The sequence below is a fragment of the Musca autumnalis genome, unplaced genomic scaffold (assembly GCF_047663935.1).
Source record: "Musca autumnalis isolate F117 unplaced genomic scaffold, ASM4766393v1 scaffold_5, whole genome shotgun sequence".
NCBI classification, from domain to species: Eukaryota; Metazoa; Arthropoda; class Insecta; order Diptera; family Muscidae; genus Musca; species Musca autumnalis.
This window is the reverse complement of record NW_027412088.1, coordinates 34,305,393-34,326,413: the sequence shown is the minus strand read 5'-3', so window position 1 is coordinate 34,326,413 and position 21,021 is coordinate 34,305,393. Positions and strand designations below refer to the sequence as shown.

The following is a 21,021-nucleotide window of genomic DNA, read 5'->3' as shown; positions in this document are numbered from 1 at the left end:
CTCTTCTTTCCTTACTGGTTTTAGCTTGCAGTGCATTCGCACATTCTCAAATTCCAATTTCTTTGAAATTATGGACTTCTCCATGAACAATGGGTGCAGGTTTTCAGGGAAGTGCCAGAAGGTTGTGCCTTCCCATAATTCCTTCATTTAGTTTTCAACACTTTTTGAATACTGTCTACAACAAAGTTTAAGATCTTTTCCATGTGCAATAATTTTTTGCATGTTTAATAATTTTTCCCCCTGAAAATTTTTAAAATCTTTTGTGAGCGTTTTCCTAGTGAAATGAAATGGAGAGAGAAAAAAAAACTGAAATAAAGCAGAATGCCAGAGGGTTGTGTGAGCATGTTTTTTCTTGGTAAATTGTCATAAGATGTCACAGAGTTCAAATGTGGTCATATTTTATTTGCAATTTTTAATTAAAACCATTTAAACGACTCAAGTGCCTGAGTGTCTGACATCAGGAGAGGGGCAATTTATTGTTGTGATGCTTTAAGGATTATATAATCCACATATATATGAAAAAATATATTTGAAAAATGATATTTGAGTTTGCTTTAGGCTTGTTATTGGGAAATTGTTTCTTTAATTAAAGATGGAAACAACATTTGTAGCAATAAAAATAAATTATGGATTTCATGTATAAATATTCATTTTATATTATTTTCTTAAATTGAATAGAAATTAAATATAAATTTTATAGTTTTAAATTTATGGACATAAATAAATATGTATGTAAATATGCTTAAAAAATCCAAGTTTATTTGTCCGCTGGTCGCTGAAAAAATATTCTTTAAAAAATCGACGTTTATTGTTCAGATGGTCGCTGAAAAAAAATATTTAAAAAAACACGTTTATTGGTCTGATGGTGGCTGAAAAAAATATTCTTTAAAAAATCCCAATTTATTGGTCTGATGGTGGCTTAAAAAAAATTCTTTAAAAAATCCCAATTTATTGGTCTAATGGCTTCTAAAAAATATTCTTTAAAAAATCTACGTTTTTTGGTCTAATGACTGCTGAAAAATATTCTTTAAAAAATCCACGTTTATTGGTCTAATGGTGGCTGGAAAAAATATTCTTTAAAAAATCCACGTTTAATGCTCTAATGGTGGCTGAAAAAAATATTCTTTAAAAAATCCACGTTTAATGCTCTAATGGTGGCTAAAAAAATATTCTTTAAAAAATCCACGTTTATTGCTCCATTGTTGGCTGAAAAAATATTCTTTAAAAAATCCACGTTTATTCTTCAGATGTTCGCTGAAAAAATATTCTTTAAAAAATCCACGTTTATTCTTCAGATGTTCGCTGAAAAAATATTCTTTAAAAACTCCACGTTTATTCTTCAGATGTTCGCTGAAAAAATATTCTTTAAAAAATCCACGTTTATTCTTCAGATGTTCGCTGAAAAAATATTCTTTAAAAAATCCACGTTTATTCTTCAGATGTTCGCTGAAAAAATATTCTTTAAAAAATCCACGTTTATTCTTCAGATGTTCGCTGAAAAAATATTCTTTAAAAAATCCACGTTTACTGTTCAGATTGTCGCTGAAAAAATATTCTCTAAAAAATCCACGTTTATTGTTCAGATGTTCGCTGAAAAAATATTCTTTAAAAAATCCACGTTTATGGTTCAGATGGTCGCTGATAAAAATATTCTTTAAAAAATCCACGTTTATGGTTCAGATGGTCGCTGATAAAAATACTCTTTAAAAAATCCACGTTTATGGTTCAGATGGTCGCTGATAAAAATATTCTTTAAAAAATCCACGATTATTGTTCAGATGGTCGCTGAAAAAATATTCTTTAAAAAATCCACGTTTATGGTTCAGATGTTCGCTGAAAAAATATTCTTTAAAAATCCACGTATATGGTTCAGATGTTCGCTGAAAAAATATTCTTTAAAAAATCCACGTTTATGGTTCAGATGTTCGCTGAAAAAATATTCTTTAAAAATCCACGTATATGGTTCAGATGTTCGCTGAAAAAATATTCTTTAAAAAATCCACGTTTATGGTTCAGATGTTCGCTGAAAAAATATTCTTTAAAAAATCCGCGTTTATGGTTCAGATGGTCGCTGAAAAAAATATTCTTTAAAAAATCCACGTTTATTGTTCAGATGGTAGCTGAAAAAATATTCCTTAAAAAATCCACGTTTATTGTTCAGATGGTCGCTGAAAAAATATTCTTTAAAAAATCCACGTTTATTAGTCGCTTAAAAATATTCTTTAAAAAATCCACGTTTATTAGTCGCTTAAAAATATTCTTTAAAAAATCCACGTTTATTAGTCGCTTAAAAATATTCTTTAAAAAATCCACGTTTTTTAGTCGCTTAAAAATATTCTTTAAAAAAATCCACGTTTATTAGTCGCTAAAAAATATTCTTTAAAAAATCCACGTTTATTAGTCGCTAAAAAATATTCTTTAAAAAATCCACGTTTATTAGTCGCTTAAAAATATTCTTTAAAAAATCCACTTTTATTAGTCGCTTAAAAAATATTCTTTAAAAAATCCACGTTTATTAGTCGCTTAAAAATATTCTTTAAAAAATCCACGTTTATTAGTCGCTTAAAAAATATTCTTTAAAAAATCCACGTTTATTAGTCGCTTAAAAAATATTCTTTAAAAAATCCACGTTTATTAGTCGCTTAAAAATATTCTTCAAAAAATCCACGTTTATTAGTCGCTTAAAAATATTCTTTAAAAAATCCACGTTTATTAGTCGCTTAAAAATATTCTTTAAAAAATCCACGTTTTTTAGTCGCTTAAAAATATTCTTTAAAAAAAACCACGTTTATTAGTCGCTAAAAAATATTCTTTAAAAAATCCACGTTTATTAGTCGCTAAAAAATATTCTTTAAAAAATCCACGTTTATTAGTCGCTAAAAAATATTCTTTAAAAAATCCACGTTTATTAGTCGCTTAAAAATATTCTTCAAAAAATCCACGTTTATTAGTCGCTTAAAAATATTCTTTAAAAAATCCACGTTTATTAGTCGCTTAAAAATATTCTTTAAAAAATCCACGTTTATTAGTCGCTAAAAAATATTCTTTAAAAAATCCACGTTTATTAGTCGCTAAAAAATATTCTTTAAAAAATCCACGTTTATTAGTCGCTAAAAAATATTCTTTAAAAAATCCACGTTTATTAGTCGCTAAAAAATATTCTTTAAAAAATCCACGTTTATTAGTCGCTTAAAAATATTCTTTAAAAAATCCACGTTTATTAGTCGCTTAAAAATATTCTTTAAAAAATCCACGTTTATTAGTCGCTTAAAAATATTCTTTAAAAAATCCACGTTTATTAGTCGCTTAAAAATATTCTTTAAAAAATCCACGTTTTTTAGTCGCTTAAAAATATTCTTTAAAAAAATCCACGTTTATTAGTCGCTAAAAAATATTCTTTAAAAAATCCACGTTTATTAGTCGCTAAAAAATATTCTTTAAAAAATTCACGTTTTTTAGTCGCTTAAAAATATTCTTTAAAAAAATCCACGTTTATTAGTCGCTTAAAAAATATTCTTTAAAAATCCACGTTTATTAGTCGCTTAAAAAATATTCTTTAAAAAATCCACGTTTATTGTTCAGATGGTAGCTGAAAAAATATTCCTTAAAAAATCCACGTTTATTGTTCAGATGGTCGCTGAAAAAATATTCTTTAAAAAATCCACGTTTATTAGTCGCTTAAAAATATTCTTTAAAAAATCCACGTTTTTTAGTCGCTTAAAAATATTCTTTAAAAAAACCCACGTTTATTAGTCGCTAAAAAATATTCTTTAAAAAATCCACGTTTATTAGTCGCTAAAAAATATTCTTTAAAAAATCCACGTTTATTAGTCGCTAAAAATATTCTTTAAAAAATCCACGTTTATTAGTCGCTTAAAAATATTCTTTAAAAAATCCACGTTTATTAGTCGCTTAAAAATATTCTTTAAAAAATCCACGTTTATTAGTCGCTTAAAAATATTCTTTAAAAAATCCACGTTTATTAGTCGCTTAAAAATATTCTTTAAAAAATCCACGTTTATTAGTCGCTTAAAAATATTCTTTAAAAAATCCACGTTTATTAGTCGCTTAAAAATATTCTTTAAAAAATCCACGTTTATTAGTCGCTTAAAAAATATTCTTTAAAAAATCCACGTTTATTAGTCGCTTAAAAAATATTCTTTAAAAAATCCACGTTTATTAGTCGCTTAAAAAATATTCTTTAAAAAATCCACGTTTATTAGTCGCTTAAAAATATTCTTTAAAAAATCCACGTTTATTAGTCGCTTAAAAATATTCTTTAAAAAATCCACGTTTATTAGTCGCGGAAAAATATTCCTTAAAAAATCCACGTTTATTAGTCGCTAAAAAATATTCTTTAAAAATCCACGTTTATTAGTCGCTTAAAAATATTCTTTAAAAAATCCACGTTTAGTAGTCGCTTAAAAAATATTCTTTAAAAAGTCCACGTTTATTAGTCGCTTAAAAAATATTTTTTAAAAAATCCACGTTTATTAGTCGCTTAAAAATATTCCTTAAAAAATCCACGTTTATTAGTCGCTTAAAAATATTCTTTAAAAAATCCACGTTTATTAGTCGCTTAAAAAATATTCTTTAAAAAATCCACGTTTATTAGTCGCTGAAAAAATATTCCTTAAAAAATCCACGTTTATTAGTCGCTTAAAAAATATTCTTTAAAAATCCACGTTTATTAGTCGCTTAAAAATATTCCTTAAAAAATCCACGTTTATTAGTCGCTTAAAAAATATTCTTTAAAAATCCACGTTTATTAGTCGCTTAAAAAATATTCTTTAAAAAATCCACGTTTATTAGTCGCTTAAAAATATTCTTTAAAAAATCCACTTTTATTAGTCGCTGAAAAAATATTCCTTAAAAAATCCACGTTTATTAGTCGCGGAAAAATATTCCTTAAAAAATCCACGTTTATTAGTCGCTAAAAAATATTCTTTAAAAATCCACGTTTATTAGTCGCTTAAAAATATTCTTTAAAAAATCCACGTTTAGTAGTCGCTTAAAAAATATTCTTTAAAAAGTCCACGTTTATTAGTCGCTTAAAAAATATTTTTTAAAAAATCCACGTTTATTAGTCGCTTAAAAATATTCCTTAAAAAATCCACGTTTATTAGTCGCTTAAAAATATTCTTTAAAAAATCCACGTTTATTAGTCGCTTAAAAAATATTCTTTAAAAAATCCACGTTTATTAGTCGCTGAAAAAATATTCCTTAAAAAATCCACGTTTATTAGTCGCTTAAAAAATATTCTTTAAAAATCCACGTTTATTAGTCGCTTAAAAATATTCCTTAAAAAATCCACGTTTATTAGTCGCTTAAAAAATATTCTTTAAAAAATCCACGTTAATTGTTCAGATGGTCTCTTAAAAAATCTTTAAAAAATCCAAGTTTATTGTTCAGATGGTGGCTGGAAAAATATTTTTAAAAAATCCACGTTTATTGTTTAGTTGGTCGATCAAAAATATTCATTAGAAATCCACGTTTATTGTTCATGTGGTCGCAGAAAAAATGTTATTTATTGTTCAGATGGTCGCTAAAAAATATTCTTTAAAAAATCCACGTTTATTGTTCAGAGGGTCGCTGAAAAAATTTTCTTTCAAAAATTCACGTTTATTGTTCAGGTAGTCGCTGAAAAACTATTCGTTAAAAAAATCTAAGTGTATTGGCCTGATGGTCTCTGAAAAACTATTCTTTAAAAAATCCACATTTATTGCTTTAATAAAAATTTTATTATTTTCACAATTACGTGAGTGGTCACTGCTAGCCATTTATTACTCTCCTTTATTGTGTAGCCTGGGGCGTATAATTAACACAAATTCCACACACTTTCCAAATAAAGCAATAAGTATTCGCCCCAATGACCCCTTTTTCCATATTTTTATGCAGTTCCTCTTTATTCCCCTTTCTAACCAAACATCGAAGAAAACTTTAAATGCCGCTCAAATTCTTTGATAATTTTTCATGTTTGACAAAATCTCAAATTAATGGTAATTTAATCAGAGTTTCAAAAATTAATTTGTACTTATTTTGTTATCGTTTTTCTGTTTTGTTGGCCCTTCAACAACATAGTCTGTGTTTTTTATTTCGATTTCTTTTCCCTTTAGTGATTTCCATTAGTAAAAGTTTCTGACAGTTACATCCCCATAAGACGCACAGAGAACAAGAAAAAAAAGAACACAACAGACAAAAAAGTTGTGTCACGAAAAGGCACACAAAAAAACGTAACTTTTAACAAGTGCCAAAAGTAGTGCTCGTTGGCTTTTTACAAGCGCACAGCTAAAAAGGAGATGAACAAAAATCAATTGACGAATTTTGTTGGAAAGCGGGAAAAAAGAGAAAAAAGTAGATTGTTAAGTAATTTAATAAGCTGTCACTTCAACAAAAGGGAGCTAAAAGTAAATAAGAAAAACCAAACAGAAAAGAAAAATCTGAAAAAATGCTTTGAGGATTTGTTCGTAAGAAATATGCAAATAAAGATACAGAAGTACATCTCAAAGAGTAAGCAGAAGTCAATTAGCTTCCATTACCAGAAAACAGCTCTTAATAAAGTGTATGTCCTCATACAGATATTATATAAGTTTCAGAAATACTGTTCTACCTTTGAAAATTTTTGACAAATATTTTCTTCTCCATAGCCCATAGAAAACTTTAATTTTTCGGTCCATTGCCCAAAATGCCATAAGATTCGAAACATTGCCCACAAAAAAAGCAAATAAAAAGTAAATATACACCTATCTATCTTTTACAACATTACAATAAAATAATCCATGTCCATGGCAATTCTTTTATTAAAATATCTTATCAAATAAAAAATTTCCATTAACTTAAAAGCTTTTTGTGCAAAAGAATTATTAATTTTCTGTAGATTTTTCTTGAGACATTTGTTAATTAATAAAAGTTCGTTCTGCTGCTGTTCGTTCACATAAAATTGCAATGATGGTGTAGTTTGGTCCAATGACCTGAATGAAGAAGACAAGTTGTTGTTGTTGTTGACAGCTGTAACTACTTCTTCGCCATACTCCGTTTCGGGCGACTGTGGCTGTTATCACAGTCGCCCGAAACGGAGTATGGCGAAGAACTCTTCTGCTTCTTAATGAAATGGACATTTTCTGATGACAACAAAAACTTATTTTTCTTTTCTTCTCCCAGTGACTCTCGGGGGTATTCTTTTTAAGAACTCAAAGAAGAATTGTACTTTACTTATAATTGATGACCATTTGCAATAAGAGTGACTTTTGTTGTCCTCAAAAGGATAGAGGGGAAAAATAATAAAATAAAAGAAAAAAATCACACAACTTATCAAGTGAGTGACCACAATGAACGTTGTACGTGACCAAGACTTGTGTCAGATTTAATGACGACCATGACACTTGATGATTCGGCCGCTTAAAGTGAAGTGCTTTTGAATTTTATTTTTTCCTAAAATCTAGATGAATTATTATAAATATATCAAAAAGGGAATTTATTCAGGACATATTTTAAGAGGATTTAATAAAATATTATATGTTGGAGTATGTGATTAGTTACGACAGATACTATATACGTTTCTGGGCTAATAATGAAAACGCGAATATTTGTCATTAAAAACAGTGTGACTGTTTTCAGAAGTAGTCTCCAGCATGATTTATGGAATCTTTCATGCTCTCAAACCAATTGTTTAGGCACATTCTCCACTTGTTTTAACCCTTCAACAACATGTTTTGGTGATTAATCTTTTGTATCGGGCTCATGCGCACAGATTCCTGAATCTTATGCACATCTTCCGAAGCACCGCAATAGTAATATTTCGAAATTTCTTGCACCAATCAAAGGAGATCCAACTTTATGAAATATCGAATGTATGCTGGCACGAGAAATAACCAAAGATGCCTCTATCTCACGGTATATCACAGACGATCTTGACTTATCAGTTCACGCTCGGCATCACACATCTCTACGCATCTTTGGAACTTGTTCCCGAAATATTAAGGATACGTTTCAGGGTATTTTTGTAATTTTTCAAATGTACAGGTGACTTATTTCAGCTTTTTAAATACAAAAGAATCGCGATAATTCGTACCTCGATAATTCGTAACAAACTGCCGGTCCCTTGAAGCCATTTCAATCTCATTTTAACTCCGCTAATTCGAAATCCTCGATAATTCGTAGAAAATGGACGGATTACGAATTATCGAAGTTCTACTGTATATAGAAAAAATACTGTGCCATTCAGTTATATCAAGGATACTTCAAAATGTGGTCCGCAATATAAAATTTGTAAAATTCAGCCATTTTGATTGATTATTACGGCTGGAACCCTAAAAATACCAAATATTGGACTATACAGATTTATGGGGACAACATCAAAGGGTGGACCTACATTAATCCATAATTTTCTGGGGGTGGCCGACCCCTAGGAAAGATTAAGTGGCATTTCGGTCATTTCGAATTAATAATTTATATAAAACCATCAAAATTCCGAAAATCGGGCGGGGTACCATTACATGGGAACCCTAAATTGTTTGCAAGAATGTTTTCTAACACTAGGGAACACAGATAGCCAAACTTTCATTGAAAAGTGTGGTGAAGACCCACCTAAAGTCTATACCTAAAGTTGGATCTATGTTGATTTTGTTTTTTTTATACCCTCAACATTTATGCTAACGAGGGTATATACAATTTCATACGGGCGAAATGTGCCTCATTGAAATAATGGTTTTAGACGCCAAGTATGTTTGCACGAAATCCGTTTCAGACAATTTAGAGTTGATTTAGCCATGACCAAAGCCAAATTTTGGGTATCATAATATTTTGCCTAAGCTTAGTTTAAGGTCGAAGATGGGCCATATCGGTCTATTCTTTCGGGGACCTCTCCCACAAAAGTTCTAAAATGTTCGGAAAATTTGTGCGCACGATAGGGAGTAACCGATTTAGTCCATACTTGGCACATAACGAAATGTCTACCGGACTTAGATGAGGTTTCAATATGGACTCAATCGGTCCACTCCTTTGGGTACCTCCCACACAAAATTTGGGAAATGTTCAGTTTAGGACCATCTTTCGAATTGCTTTGATTTCTGTTCTGACAACCTGTATTCACTGCCCCCCATACGATGGTACAAGTTTTATCTAGGACAAGTCCACACTTCCTAAGAAAATAGCCTAAAAGTCGCAAAAAAAACCTCATGACACCGTGTGTGGTGTATGGAGCGCAAGACAGCTCTCGAACGGATTAACCGATTCGGTCCAAAACATGACTTTCGTAATATTTTGTCCAAACATAGTTGTAGTTCGAAGATGGGTTATATTGGTCCACTCCTTCAGGTACCTCCCAACAAAAGTTCAAAATAATCGGAAAAAGTGTGCGCACGATAACTCTTGAAGGGAGTGACCGGTGTAATCCATACTTGGCACATCCTATTTTATCTACCAGATATAGATCAGGTTCGGATATGGACTATATTTGTCTACTCCTTCTGGTACCTCTCACACTGATAAGTTCACTTTAAGACCTGCTCTCGAAACACTTTGATTTTTGTTAAGCGATTTGCATTCGCTACCTCCATCACGATGGTAAACGTTTTTTCAGGGGCAAGTTCATATTTCTTGGTAAAACAGCCCGAATGGTGTAAAAAACCCCTATGTCACCATATGTGGCGGTCGGAGAGCACGATAACTCTCGAACTGTTCAACCGATTTGGTCCAACATTTGGTCTTCGTCATATTATATCCAAACTTAGATTCATGGGGCAATTCCGGTCAACAACTTCCGGTACTTCTCCCCAATATTTAAAAAATGTCACTAAACTGATAAAATGGCCCATAACGGTCGTCCCTAAGGGTACCTCCCCCACAAAAGTTCAACATTTGTGTCCTAATGCTGTCAATTTCTAATCAACCTTTTTGTCGGCAAGTTCAAATGTCCAAGAAGGGCCACAAAATTCTGAAGTGACCTTAAATACATTCGATCTGTCCGTAGGTGAGGGCACAGCAGACTGACACCTTTTTACTTGTTTTTATTTGTGTTAACATTGGCTGAGGGCACAGCAGACTGACACCTTTTTACTTTTTTAATTTGTGTTGCTAAATTAACCTTTACGGAAATTTTCGTATTGATTTCTACATAAGAAGATTTTTTTGCCGCTCTTCCTATACAAGTTCCCTGTGCTATAGAATGGTGCGTCAACGCCACCTATGCATATCTTTTTATAGAATACTACATGTTTTTTTTTATAGAAGACCACAAGGTCATCTCATGGAGGACCAGGAGGTCGTCTTATAGAAGAGAATATGGTTCTCTTATAGAAAACCAAGAAGTCTTCTTATAGAAGATCACAAGGTCTTTTCAAATAAGACCACAGGGTCTTCTTATAGACGACCACAAGTCTTCTTTTATAGGGCCACACTATATTATTTAAGAAGAGACAAAGTCTTCCTATGGAAGACCACAAAGACTTCTTATCGAAGACCACTAAGTCTTCCTATGGAAGACCACAAGTTCGTCTTATGGAAGACGGCAAGGTCTTTTTTAAAGAAGAACACAAGGTCTTCTAATAGAGACCAAAATATCTTCTTATAGAGTACTACATAATCTTCTTATAAACCACCACATTCTTTTCTTCTTGACGACCACAAGGTCCTTTTATAGAAGACCCCAAGGTCAACCTACAAATGACTCCAAGGTTGTTTTAAAGAAGACCACAAGGTCTTTGGGGGATAACGTTGGGGATGGAAGACCAGGGAACGTTCCTGACCGGCTTTAACATGGCAAAGCCCAGGATTTATCTTGGTACCTCTTTCATCTCAAGTGGACACTGACCTCCCCGTGGTGTCACTTGGAGAGCTGCCTTTAACACCCGTTAAAGCCAGTGAGCTAACATGTGTCGAGCGTTCACCCATAGCAACGTTAAAAATTTCAGTTTGGGCGTCAGTTTAGTAACCCTCCCCTAGAAAAAAGCTGCCTACTATGAAAAAAGGAAGGAAAGGAAAAAAACAAACCCCTCCAATGTAAACGACCCCCGCAAACATTTTAAGGATCTGCGAATCTGTACGTGGAATGTTCGCACTCAGTTTACGAGTAGTTTACGATCGTTCCGAGGTCCAAACATAGACTCGGAACAGCACCTTGTTGCAGCAAAGGTACACACCAGGTTAAACGTAGCAAATAAGGTACGAGACACAACACGAAAATTAGACATCGGAAAGCTGCTTTCACAACAGATAGCCACAATATATTCCATTTAACTGGTCCACTTGCTTAATCGAAGCACTTCTAGTCCCGATAACTTATCAGCACAATGGCAAAATATTGCCCACTCCATGCAAACAGCCGGAAAATCAGTACTTGGATACCAGAGATCTCCACCATGGTATGAAAAGGAGTGTCGGGCTGCTACCAAAAAAAATCGGCATATAGGGCTGCTTTACAATCATTAGCAAAGCGTAGCCCACGAGAGAGGTAATAGTAGCGAAGACGACGAAGATACCACAGATCCAAACTCAGAAGATGGTATTGAATGTGCACCACCGGACCAAGATGAGGTAAAGACAGCAATAAATCGGCTGAAGAATAATAAGGCAGTCGAGCTGTCCACAACCGGAGTCGACACGCTGATTAAGTGTGTTCATCGGCTAGTTAGCACCATCAGACATGAGAACGCGCACACGACGGTTAAAATCTGATCATCCTGTGCCCTGTCCATAAGAAAGGCGATAAGACTGTATGCTCTAACAATAGTGGCCTACAACTTCTCCATATTGCCTACAAGAGAGTGGCCTTAGGCCTGACAAATCCACCATTGACCACATATTTATCCTGCGGCAAATTCTGGAGAAAACCCAAGAGATGCAGATCGACATCTACCACCTTTTTGTCGATTATAATGCAGCCTTCGACTGCCCCCTACGTTTAAAAATATTCTACGGCGTGTCTGAATTTGGTATCCCCGCAAAGCACATTCGGCTTTGCATAATGACATTAACTGACACTCGAGCCTCAGTTAAAAAAAAGGATAGAACCTCTCCGAACAGTTTTGTACCAAAAGAGCTTTCAGACAAGGAGGCAGCCTTTCGTGTGATCTCTTCAACATCCTGCTGGAAAAGGTTGTACGAGAGGCAAACGTTAAAAGAAATGGCACAATCTACACCAAGAGCCTTATGCTGATGATATAGACATCATGAATCGATCAGTAAAAGAAGTTACTGATACCTTTATGAAGGTCGAAGGAGAATCTGCTAAAGTGGGTCTGGCGGTAAACGGAGAGAAGACCAATGCGTCCATAGAGCTCTGATTAACTGTGAAACTTGGTTCCTTTAATTTTGAAGCAGTAAAAGACTTCGTCTACATCCACACCGCCGTAAACACAAGAAACAACATCAGTTGTGAAAAAAGAAGATGAATTTTATTCGCCACCAGATGCTACTTTGGCTTAAGTAACCAGTTTATAAACAAACCTATATTTCGTCAAGCAAAATTAAAGCTTTACAAAACAATGATACTACCCGTGCTGATGTATGGTTTCGAAGCATCGGTACTTGTGCAAGCAGACAAGGCAGTGCTTGGTGTGTTTGAGAGAGAAGTTCTTTGAAAGATCTACGGACAAATCTGCGTTGACGGTGAATATCGACGTATCGAAATACAATGATTGCGTTCGCCAGGCCAAATCATAAGAATGAGCTATGATAAACCCGCTAAAAAGGCGTATAAATACGTACCACATTACGGTGCACGCGGAACTGGCAGGCCAAGGCTTCGATGGAGCAAACAAGTGCAAAAAGAGATTGAAAAACGCGGTATTCCAAAAGGCGAAGCAACAAACAAAGAGAAATTAAGATATTTTCCTATTTCGGCTTATGGAACAAATGTTCTGTAGTGGGCCAGCTAAGTAAGTGCAAGTGAAAATGTCAAAATAGTAGACTTTTGCTGGTTCTGTAACAAAACAATGATTATTTTATTTTAATTAAATTAATTTTTCAATTCAATTCAATTCAATTGTTTCTTTATTTTCTTAATAACTTAATAAAAGTGAATACAATTTTAACAAATTGGTTCTCTTAAAGATTTTTGTATAAAGAAACATACAGCATGGTTTTCCGTCTGCTGGAAAATTTAGTTAATAATAATAAGTCTTTAGGTTAATAGTTGAATTTATATATTAATATTTTTCTATATCTCAAAGCTTCTTTTTAGAACTTATGCAGTTGAGACCAGTAACAAACTTCACTACCGTTTAAAAGTGTGATATTTCATCCTGCGATAATTGATATTTATTGGGGTATTTTTGCGTATGCTATTTAATACTGGGCATCTTCCTATAAAATGGACCAGTGTTTCGGTTTCTCCTAGGTTGCACATAGAGCAGTTTTGTCCATCCCCTGCTCTATTTTTGTGAGAGTTTAGCCAGAATAAATCACCCCTAGCATTCATCATTAATGTGATTTGCTCTAGGCTCCAGTTTGCATTACAATAAAATGTGCCGACATTAACATGAAGGTGTTTATATATTCTATTTTCACTTATGCGAGCATTTTGTATCATTGCATTTCGAACACTACATTGCATTTGTATCACCAGGTTTTTTCCGGTCTCCTCCCAATTCCTTTTATTCAACATAACGTCAATTTGGTCAACGTTATATGCTACGAGTTGTGAATTAAAATCCTTGAACCAGCTCAAATTTTTATCAACAATTTTGAAAGCCAATATCTGGGACAGCCTGTGACTTTGTACGTCAAATAAAACTTTTGCCAAGTATTGTATATGTAGGGAGTATGTGAAAATGTATCCGGGCTCATATCCCGTTTCCAATGCTATTAAATAATTAGGCGTACAATCGGGGAGTCGAAGTACTTTCATGATGAAAAAACGATATAGTTTATCAACCAAATCGAAATATGAGTGTTCCCATATTTGTGCACCATAGCAATATATAGATCGACAAACAGGTAGGAACATTTTCCATTTCGCTGTTACGCTCACTGAGGGTTTTGAAATAAAGTGCTTCCATGTTGAGTTTACGGAAACCTTCACGATCTCTTCCTTTTTTGAAAGGTGTCTAGTAAAAGATAATTTTTTAATACTTATACTCGTTTCAGCATTTCACCTTTGTATTTCCATTTATCTCCAGCTGGTAGCTTATCACATCTCCTAAAGACCATTATCTCGGACTTAGACTGGTTTACATCCATACCCCATACAATAAGCTTCGTTGTTGTATTCTGGGGTTGTCTGCCAATATTACTATATCGTCATCATATAGTAGTAGACGAATATTTATGTCATAATATAGATATATTTTAATTATGTTGTACTTTCATGGATCAATTACCTGGTGCACCCTGTCGACGTTACATATGAATTAATTGCAATAAATTTCATAATTGAATGAAATAACTTTATTTAATAGTAGAATTTATTCTCCTCTGGCATTACAAATTATAATGCATTTATGTTTTAAATAAAGTATGCAATTGTTCAAAATAACTTTTTTTCATGGCAAATATTATTCGCTTTTGCGAACAAAAACCATGGCAAACAACGTATTAATTACTTACAAAATGCCACACAAATACATACATATGTACATATGTATGCATGCTGTTAATCATAATCTAAAAGGAACATATCTACGGTCTTCTATAAGATGATCTTGTGGGCTTCCATTAGATTACCTTGTAGTCTTCTATTAAATGGCTTTGTGGTCTTCTATAAAAGGATCTTGTTGTCGTCTATAAGAAGACTTGTTGGTTTTCTATATGAAGACCCTTTAGCCTTCTATCAAAAAACCTTTTGGTTGTCTATGAAAACAACTTGTGTCTTTAGAAGCTTTTGTGTTTTTCTATAAGAAGACATATGGTCCTCTTTTTTAAAAGCATATTGTTGTCTTCTATAAGAAGAGTTGGTGGTCTTCTTATAGAAGACTTTAATTTTGTTTTATGGAAGCTAAAAGGGCTTTTGTATATAGCCACAGACATTGTATAAGAAGAGCTGGTGGTCTTCTAATAGAAGACTTCTATTTTTTCTTATGGAAGGCCAAAAGGGTTTTTGAATATAGCCATCGACACGTTGAAGAATGACTTTATCTCCCCTCATATATACACTTAAATTTGCAATAAAATTAAAAATGACAAATTCACGTAACAAATGTTCAATCATGCATATGTATTTAGTCTTAATTTGGGTTACGCACCGGGTTCAGCCATTTAAATTATAAAACAAGTAAGAAAAGTCTATAGTCGGACGGAGACTACCATGGGATACCCTATACAACTATCCCTGGACAATCGCTCTCCACGGAACTTCTTTTCAATGATTGTGAAAATTTAATTATCAAATATCAGAGATGAATTGTATAATACTTATGACCAAAACCAAAAAGTTATCTAGCAGGACAAAGACATTTTTGTAGCAGGAAAATTAAGTTCACACAAACTAAAATGTAATGCAACCCACTTATGTAGTACTACTACTTCCGTTGTTTAACCGCTACGTTATTGAAGTTTTTACCAATTTCACAAAAAAGTTTCAGTCCATTTAACCCGCTAAGTATTATCTGATCTTCACGTTTATTTGTACGCTTCTTCTTCATCATAAACTCAAACTTTGTTTGGGGGTTATTATTTTGACCTATAGAGCCGCTACAAAATTGGTTAAAATTTTGTTTTTGGTCCATTTCATTCCCTGAACATTTCACGATCATCAGCAAAAACTAATAATTTCTATTCTGGCCCGAACCCAACCTCCTTAAAAAATTCGTTACAATCGGTCCATAATTGCGGCCTTAAGCTTGTTTACGATTTTTAATGTACGGACACACATCGCTAAATCGCTTTATCTCGTCGAGATATGAATTTTGGCATACCAAATAAGAGGTCTAGGACAAATATTTCGTGGTGTTACACAAACTTTTGGAGAGACAATATGTAGCATGGGATAAAAATGTGGTTCTCTACACGGAACCCATTATATATTAGGCAGTAGGCCCGTTATCTAGCAAACACTTTATTGCAATTTACATCAGAGGAAAGGTCAGTAGTTTCCCCATATGTAGGCTACTTTGCGAAATATATATGTCCTCAAGGAATTAAAATATCGACCATAAATAAAATTTTATATTTTTCATACAAAAGTAATGGTCCATTTCACCCGCTAAAGAATATCAGATCATCATTCAAAATTGCAGGCATCTTTTTCGACCTATACTCTTACCCGGTACAAAATTTCGTGATTATTGATGTATAATTGCGACTTCCAGCGAGTTTATTATTACACTACAAACAAATAACGGAATATATTAGGCTGTAACTCTGTTATCTGATCATGCACACCAATATAATTGGCATCAATTGAAAGGTCAAGCGTTCCACTTTCAAGTATATCTCACTTGTCCGGAATGTCACTTCCAGGAATTAAGATATAAGCCGTATATTAAAAATTTTCACAATTTTCACACAAAAGTTTTGGTCCATTTAACCCTCTAAATATTATCCGATCGCCATCTCAAATTGCAAGTTTCTCCTTTGTGATATACTCTTACCTTATTTAAAATTACGCGTTGATCGGACTATTATTGAGACCTACAGAGCCGCTAGAAAATTGGATAAATATTATGTTTTTGGTCCATTTCACCCGCTAAATATTTCGCGATCATCACCAATACCATACAAAATTTCGTGACGATCGGTCCATAATTGCGGCCTGGAGCGTGTTTACAATTTATAATGGACAGACGGACGGACGGACGGACGGACACACATCTCAAAATCGCTTTATCTCGTCGAGATATGAAGATTGGTATACCACATTGGGGGTCTCCGACGAATATTTCGCGGTGTTACATGAATTTTTACCAAAACAAACTTATAATACCCTTTTCCACATTGTGGTATAGGGTATAAATATATTGTTTATAGGTTAAGCTTTATGCATTTATCTGCACATTTTTCACAACAAATTATTGCACAAGCATACATATTTTCCTTACATACATACGTATGTCTTTGCGTGGCATTTTGTACGTAATTAAAACGTTGGCATGGTTTTTGTTCGCAGAAGCGAATGATATTTGCAATAAAATAAATTTATCTTCAACAATTGCATACTTTATTTCAAAAAAGTGCATTATATTGTGTAATGCGAGGGCGAGAATAAAAGCAACTATTAAAAAAGTTATTTCATTCAATTATGCAACTTACGGCAATTAATTCATATGTACAATATTCATATGACAGGGTGCACCAGGTAGGTTATCCACAATACAGTATAATAAAAATAATATAATAACTGTTTTTTTTTCCAGAACCTGCAAGAGTCTAAAATTTGTATGTTTTTAAGATTTTTTGAGAGAGAAATTTAAAAAATATTGTTCTTTTGCAGATTCTGGAACAGATTAATTAATATGATAATATATTGGAATTGGTTCGGCTACCATTGGTCAAAATAAGACACACTATTTAAAGAGCGGCCAATGAAAACCTATTCTTTAAAAAAAAAAACACGTTTTGTGGTCTAAAGGCTAATGAAAAAATATTCTTTAAAAAAATCCAAGTTTTGTTATCTAAGAGCCAATGAAAACATATTCTTTTGTGGTCAAAGGGCCAATGAAAAATATTCTTTAAAAAATCCACGTTTTGTGGTCTAAGGGCCAATGAAAAATATATTCTAAAAAATCCACGGTTTGTGGTCTAAGGGCCAATGAAAAAATATTCTTTAAAAAATCCACGTTTTGTGGTCAAAGGGCCAATGAAAAAATATTCTTTAAAAAATCCGGGTTTTGTGGTCTAAGGGCCAATGAAAAAATATTGTTTAAAAAATCCACGTTTTGTGGTCTAAGGGCCAATGAAAAAATTTTCTTTAAAAAATCCGGGTTTTGTGGTCTAAGGGCCAATGAAAAAATATTCTTTAAAAATCCACGTTTTGTGGTCTAAGGACCAATGAAAAAATATTCTTTAAAAAATCCACGTTTTGTGGTCTAAGGGCCAATGAAAAATATTGTTTAAAAAATTTACGTTTTGTGGTCTAAGGGTCAATGAAAAAATATTGTTTAAAAAATCCACGTTTTGTGGTCTAAGGGCCAATGAAAAAATATTGTTTAAAAATTCCACGTTTTGCGGTATAAGGGCCAATGAAAAATATTCTTTAAAAATTCCACGGTTTGTGGTCTAAAGACCAATGAAAAATATTTTTTAAAAAATCCACGTTTTGTGGTCTAAGGGCCAATGAAAAATATTCTTTAAAAAATCCACGTTTTGTGGTCTAAGGGCCAATGAAAAATATATTCTAAAAAATCCACGTTTTGTGGTCTAAGGGCCAATGAAAAAATATTCTTTAAAAAATCCACGTTTTGTGGTCTAAGGGCCAATGAAAAAATATTCTTTAAAAAATCCGGGTTTTGTGGTCTAAGGGCCAATGAAAAAATATTCTTTAAAAAATCCGGGTTTTGTGGTCTAAGGGCCAATGAAAAAATATTGTTTAAAAAATCCACGTTTTGTGGTCTAAGGGCCAATGAAAAATATATTCTAAAAAATCCACGTTTTGTGGTCTAAGGGCCAATGAAAAAATATTCTTTAAAAAATCCACGTTTTGTGGTCTAAAGGCCAATGAAAAAATATTCTTTAAAAAATCCACGTTTTGTGGTCTAAGGGCCAATGAAAAAATATTCTTTAAAAAATCCACGTTTTGTGGTCTAAGAGCCAATGAAAAAATATTGTTTAAAAAATCCACGTTTCGTGGTCTAAGGGCCAATGAAAAATATATTCTAAAAAATCCACGTTTTGTGGTCTAAGGGCCAATGAAAAAATATTCTTTAAAAAATCCACGTTTTGTGGTCTAAAGGCCAATGAAAAAATATTGTTTAAAAAATCCACGTTTTGTGGTCTAAGGGCCAATGAAAAAATATTCTTTAAAAAATCCACGTTTTGTGGTCTAAGGGCCAATGAAAAAATATTCTTTAAAAAATCCGGGTTTTGTGGTCTAAGGGCCAATGAAAAAATATTGTTTAAAAAATCCACGTTTTGTGGTCTAAGGGCCAATGAAAAAATATTCTTTAAAAAATCCGGGTTTTGTGGTCTAAGGGCCAATGAAAAAATATTCTTTAAAAATCCACTTTTTGTGGTCTAAGGGCCAATGAAAAATATTCTTTAAAAAATCCAGGTTTTGTGGTCTAAGGGCCAATGAAAAAATATTCTTTAAAAAATCCACGTTTTGTGGTCTAAGGGCCAATGAAAAAATATTCTTTAAAAAATCCACGTTTTGTGGTCTAAGGGCCAATGAAAAAATATTCTTTAAAAAATCCACGTTTTGTGGTCTAAGGGCCAATGAAAAAATATTCTTTAAAAAATCCACGTTTTGTGGTCTAAGGGCCAATGAAAAAATATTCTTTAAAAAATCCACGTTTTGTGGTCTAAGGGCCAATGAAAAAATATTCTTTAAAAAATCCACGTTTTGTGGTCTAAGGGCCAATGAAAAAATATTCTTTAAAAAATCCACGTTTTGTGGTCTAAGGGCCAATGAAAAAATATTCTTTAAAAAATCCGGGTTTTGTGGTCTAAGGGCCAATGAAAAAATATTCTTTAAAAAATCCGGGTTTTGTGGTCTAAGGCCCAATGAAAAAATATTCTTTAAAAAATCCATGTTTTGTGGTCTAAGGCCCAATGAAAAAATATTCTTTAAACAATCCACGTTTTGTGGTCTAAGGGCCAATGAAAAAATATTCTTTAAAAAATCCACGTATTGTGGTCTATGGGCCAATGAAAAAAATATTCTTTAAAAAATCCATGTTTTGTGGTCTAAGGCCCATTGAAAAAATATTCTTTAAAAAATCCATGTTTTGTGGTCTAAGGCCCAATGAAAAAATATTCTTTAAACAATCCACGTTTTGTGGTCTAAGGGCCAATGAAAAAATATTCTTTAAAAAATCCACGTATTGTGGTCTAAGGGCCAATGAAAAAAATATTCTTTAAAAAATCCATGTTTTGTGGTCTAAGGCCCAATGAAAAAATATTCTTTAAAAAATCCATGTTTTGTGGTCTAAGGCCCAATGAAAAAATATTCTTTAAAAAATCCATGATTTGTGGTCTAAGGCCCAATGAAAAAATATTCTTTAAAAAATCCATGTTTTGTGGTCTAAGGCCCAATGAAAAAATATTCTTTAAAAAATCCATGTTTTGTGGTCTAAGGCCCAATGAAAAAATTTTCTTTAAAAAATCCACGTTTTGTGGTCTAAGGGCCAATGAAGAAATATTCTTTAAAAAATCCACGTTTTGTGGTCTAAGGGCCAATGAAAAAATATTCTTTAAAAAATCCACGTATTGTGGTCTAAGGGCCAATGAAAAAAATATTCTTTAAAAAATCCATGTTTTGTGGTCTAAGGGCCAATGAAAAAATATTCTTTAAAAAATCCATGTTTTGTGGTCTAAGGGCCAATGAAGAAATATTCTTTAAAAAATCCACGTTTTGTGGTCTAAGGGCCAATGAAGAAATATTCTTTAAAAAATCCATCTTTTGTGGTCTAAGGGCCAATGAAGAAATATTCTTTAAAAAATCCACGTTTTGTGGTCTAAGGGCCAATGAAAAAATATTCTTTAAAAAATACACGTTTTGTGGTCTAAGGGCCAATGAAAAAATATTCTTTAAAAAATCCACGTTTTGTGGTCTAAGGGCCAATGAAAAAATATTCTTTAAACATCCACGTTTTATGGTGTAAGCAAATCTAGTTCTATTAATGTGTTAATAGAACATATACCCGGCAAAGATTTACTATGCCCCATTGCGTACAACATTCATTTGCGACTGAGTAAATAATTATTTATTTTGTGGGAATTTTTTTTTATGCATTTTTATGCGTAGCTCTGTGGAGTGCAAATAAAAACTGTAATTCATGCAAATGGCAATGTGAAAATTTGCACACGCAGTAAACCGATTTGTTCGTAACCGAACAAATGAACCAAAAAAACAACAAAAACTTCACAAACAATGCCATAGCGCAGAGAATACCATACCATAAAGTCATTTCCTTTATCCGACTATCTGCA

General features: G+C 32.6%; 1 protein-coding gene across 1 annotated transcript in view; it reads left to right on the top strand.

Annotated features, from left to right (window-relative positions):
- The window catches only part of LOC141404594 (uncharacterized), a 597,851-nt gene that overhangs the window by 282,698 nt on the left and 294,132 nt on the right, over positions 1-21,021 (top strand). The window lies entirely within an intron of this gene.